Consider the following 5,330-nt stretch of genomic DNA (forward strand, 5'->3'; position numbering starts at 1 on the left):
TTTATTTTTGGTTTACATTGGACTCAGCCACTCTACGTGTAAGTGTGCTCGCTTTTAGTTTGCCTTAATAAATCATTGAACTGAACCTGTCAGCCTTGTGTCCTGCATTTGGGTCCTCCAACCTGCTCAACCCTACAAACCTGTGACAACGAGAGAGATTAGCACAGCGGAGGATGGCATATTGCAGTTGTTGTCAATTGTTGTGATGGAGAAATCCTATAAAAACTTGTTGCTTCTGTTAACGTCAGAGCCATCGTCGACTACAGATGACGTATCAGGTGCCTGAAGGGTTGTTCCATTTTGTAGGGGGAATAATTCAACCTTGGCCCTTGTAACTCTGTCTTAAGGGCCAAGGGGTACACTTGAAAACAAGTGGTAGGGGCAAGGGGTGAAATGGGACTGAGCCTAAGCCTTGGAGAAAATTAGAGTCAGTCCACTTATGGACTCAGGGACAGGCAGCTTTAGGTGAATTTGGCGGCATGTTTGTTCTCAAATCCAACAATCATTCAGTGGTATTTCAGTGGTCAATCCTCCAAACTGGAGGCTGTTGGTGTTTGTGGACATTTGAAGCGGATGTGGAGGTGCTTACTCTAGATACAGCACACTTTCCAACACATTTTTAGTATTACATATTAAACAATAAACACATCAAGTACAAGTGGCGATAACATATCAGGACAAACTGAAACTAATGTAAGGAAGGCGAGGAACAGTGGCTGACAGTTGGGAATCAAAAGTTGATGATGGATGGATGTTTTTTTTCAGTTAACTGCTGATGCTGGTGTGTACATTTCAAATCATAGTTTGTGAAAAGACACTCACAGCTAAGAATAGGCTATAGAAAGTGTTTCACAAGGTGTGCAAAATTTGGCAAAATCAAACTGATTTTCTGAAGGGAATTTTGTGACTTTTTCCCTGTATGTAGGAGCTTGTTAGGGCTGAGGAAGCAGGGTTGTGAATGTTCTCTTCTGAATTTGAGGATTTGAATCATCCTTATGCAGTAAAATCCCACTGATGTGGTCCTCCAAGTAGATTGTTTGCCGCTACTCAAAGCTAGTTTGGCACAAAGCACTGAGATGCTAAATCTTGTCTCTGTTGTCCCAGCACACAGAGGCTGGTTGTTCTCCGGCCAGGCCTTTGCACACTCTGTCCGTCTCCATTTCCAGCTTTGGCTTTACCTCCCTTCTGCTCTGATTATAAGCTGAGGTGTAAAACTGAGAGTCAACAGGGCAAACAAAACAAGCCCTCAGCTGTGTTTGTGTATGCACTCACCCCCCCAAAAGCTCCAAGAGTCAAAAAGCAGTGTTCTTATTTTCTACCAATCAGCCTTTTTCTGCTGAAAATCTGCTGTTTACAGGGGATAAACAACTGAAGCATTATGCCACACATATACTTTTATTTTTTAAACAAAACTCCTAAATAAAATCAAGAGGAAAGTCTCCTTGTGAGGCCAGAGAGCAAACTAAATGACTGGCTTTGAGATGGAGCATGAGATTCTGCTTGATTTTGCATGGCAGCAAAAAAAAAAAGATAATTGAAGCAACATTTTGAGTAGTTTTCTCTTCCCATGAAGCTTTTCTTTTTTTCCAGCACAGGCTTAAACACTTCAGGCTGATCAAACAAAGCAACGTTATCTAATCGTTAGACCTGAACGTCAAGTGATATCTTGGTTAAATAGGCAGCTGCGAGTGCTTGGCAAGCAACACAGGGTGGAAAAAAAATATCTAGAAAAATGTGAACCTCAGCCTGCTGTGTATCAGCTGTAGGGTGACTGGAAGAGTTGGCGGAGTGCCTCGCTGCCAGCCAGACAGTGTGAAAAGAAAAAAAGCTTTATTGAACTTTATTAAATCAAGGTGGAGATGTTGGAGACACTGATCTGTATTGAATGTAGCTGTGTTTTTTTCTTTCTTACCACTCACAGAAAATAGATCCCAGTGCAATAGAAGTGATGTGAGTTAAACTAACTGAACTCTGAAACAGGCCCTGCGATGGACTGGTGATCTGTCCAGGGTGTTCCCCGCCTTTCGCCCGATGTAAGCTGGGATTGGCTCCAGACCCCCGCAACCCTATACGCAGGATAAGCGGTTGACGACGGATGGAACTCTGAAACAAGCTTATTACCTTTCTTTCTTACTTTCTTTCTTTCCTTCTGTTATATACGGTGGCCCTGAAGTGCAAACTACAACAGCAATTCGCACAATTTGCAAAAAAAGCAATTTGCAGCTGTTGACATGCATAAAGTCAGTGACTTAGGTTTAGGTACTAACATTTCTGATGGTTGTGGTACCGCTAGCTAACTAGCACTTCCGGTCTGTACGGGATGCCCCAGAGCGTCTCATAGAGACGGTGCATCTCACACAGACGCCAAAGGTACCCTTTAGTGTCTATGCTTTGTCACTCTTTCTCAAATCGTTGGTATATGACACCCTGAGATGAGAAGAGGCTGGCAGTTTGCTACAACACGACAGCAAATCACCACAACACAACAGCAAATCGCTACAACACAACTGCAAATCGCTACAACACAACTGCAAATCGCTACAACACAACTGCAAATCGCTACAACACAACTGCAAATTGCTACAACACGACAGCAAATCACCACAACACAACTGCAAATCGCTACAACACGACTGCAATTCGTGTTGTGGCGATTTGCTGTTGTGGTTTGCACTTCAGGGCCACCGTTGTTATCCTCTCTCTTTCTTTACTTCCATCCTTCCTTCCCTTCTCTCCCTTCCCATTCCTCTCTTCTCTCCTGATTTCTTTCCCTCTATTCTTCCAACTGTCTGTGTATTTTTACTTATTTCCTTCCTTCAGTATATCCTCCTGTCCTTTATTTTCTTCTGTCCATCCTTGTTTCCTTTCTATTTTCTTACGGATATGGGAGTACATTTTATAACTTGTGCTAGTATTTTTTCCACTGTGTCAGTTCTTTTACTGATGTGACTAATTTGAGTTTTTCTTCCATCACTGTTGGGGGGGACAGCAGGACTTCATGCTCAGTTCCAGAGGACAGTCCAAGACACACAGCAGACAGCAGACTATACATTTCACTATACAAACATACATTGAACACAGCGGTGAGCAGGCACAGAGCCAAAACAGTATACAAGCTCTTCTGTTGAGGTTACATAAACTCAGCTGTCTCTCCTCTTCTTACTGGGTCAGCTGTTCCTCTCAGAGCCACAGTCTCACATTATCAAAGTGTCTGAGTTTTATCTTGCCGGCGCTCTGATCACACTACATCCGCGCTTCATTGGTAATGACACACAGGCATCTGGGTAGTGTGTTCACCTGAGGCTACTGCTGAAACAGTGACAGAGAAGTGGGGTAGAGAGGTGGAGGCCCTAAGGTGATGAAGATAAGCTACAGGAAAGTGGCATTAAGGAGAAAGATGAATTTGACTGGAAGCCTACTGTGATTAAAAAGAGTTGGGAAACACATTGGCAGCTTGGCGATTTTGTTTTTTGGTGGTGTGTTTTATTAAAACTTCCCCAACATAATTGACTTTATGTCGTGGTCACATATTTTGCATGCAGCTACAATCAAGCTTGGAGAAAAATGGTAATCGTCAGGTTTGGTATCAGTCCCTCAATGTCAAAGAGTAGGAGATTCATTCTTTAGCTGCAATTTCACACCAACGTTTAGCAATAATAGGAGGACTCCATGGTGGAAGAAGCACAGAAACCATTTCCACACCAACAGTGTGGAAATTGATGCCAAAATAGACCAGAATCCATTGCAGAAACAGCTTGTGTCTTCAAAGATCTGCCAACTACTATTCTGTAATGTAACAACCAGGCAGGGCACACCGTAGTCTCTGTGAAATACTCTGCATTTGTAAAGAAGGATGTAATTGTATAGGGTTATGATTTTACAATTCATGTATCAAAATTTACCAAAGAAAACCTTATATTTGAGCTGCAAACGCATCCAAAAACTGTGCAGATTCCACTGATATTCCCACTTTTTCAAAACACAAAGAAGGCTGAAGACAGCATTTGCCCAAAAACAAATCAGATTACAGTTTAATTCACAGAGAATAAGTGGTAACTCCAATTACTCACAGAGCATTGTGTATATTTGACCATGGACGTTTTTTTTCACCAATTACATTAAAATTCCTAACACACTTTTGGTCAAATATAGCTCTTCTTGTCATCTACTTAGGGAACTTCATCCGCCTGATCAGACTGCATTGCTAATTTGTTACATTTCATTAATTCAGTCTGATATATTCTGTCAGCCGATTCTTGTTTGGGATGGGGAGCTGATGTCATTTTCAACTGACACTGAAGCTGCCGTAACGGTTGCTAGAGGCAGGTAATGTTCTTCACAACCATCAAAGAAGTATGCAAATGTAAGAGCAGGTATTCCTGTACTGTCACTTGAAAAAACCTGTACAACTGCTTCAAACTCACCCAAACATCTTTCTGGGCATTTTTCCTCAAAGGATAAACCATCAGAAATTCTGTCCAACTCCATCTGACCTAATCCCTATCTCAGCCTGTACTAATAATTAAATATCATGCATGTTTTCAGCTCAATATTTCCTTTTGCTCTATCTGTCAAAGAAGACGAGAGCAAAGAAAGGCCTGCTACAAAGACAGATGAGAGGCTATTTTCTGCCCGCTTCTTATCCAAAGGCTATATTTAGCCTGCTATTTTTTTCATAACCACTCCCTCAGTTTCTTACCAACATCAAAAAGCCACTGCCACAAGGGGCTTGAAAGAAAATCACAACCAAGAGAGGAGATGGGTTTCACAGAGCAGGAGAATATGCACTAGTGTGTCTGTGTGGGGGTGTGTGTGTGCAGGTCAGTGCTAACACGCTGACACAGCTACAGCAGTGTAAATGCAGAGGTGATTGAACAGGTGGGGGATTGGCGGGGTTTGTGTGTGGTGATGTAAGAAGGATTAAAAATGAAAATGATACTGCATATTGGCAAATACAATGATGCCGCTTTCTTCCATGATTCAGTTGTGTTGCAGTGTGGTGCCCTTTCAACTACTGCCAGTTCTTATCACATGAACACATTAGAGAATACGTTGTCTTCATCTGACATGAGTGAGATACTTTTCCTCTGTTTTCTGTCTCTGCAGTGCCTAGCTGTGTTAATAACTGTGTGGGAGGGCGGAGAGGCGGATCTCTGCCCTGGGTTTCTAATTTCCCTGCACAGAACTGCCGGGCTCGTCCGCTGGATTGCAAGCGCTGCAGCGTGGGAGGAGGAGAGACTTACACGGCCAGTCAGACCTGTTCGTAAAGCCCGGGTGAAAGCAGCACATAGAGCACAACGATGACTGACTTGATTTGATTTACAATCTGC

This window comes from Micropterus salmoides, unplaced genomic scaffold (assembly GCF_014851395.1).
Source record: "Micropterus salmoides isolate LMB-PRFRI ecotype aquatic unplaced genomic scaffold, ASM1485139v1 Ms_hic_scaffold_19, whole genome shotgun sequence".
Lineage (NCBI taxonomy): Eukaryota > Metazoa > Chordata > Actinopteri > Centrarchiformes > Centrarchidae > Micropterus > Micropterus salmoides.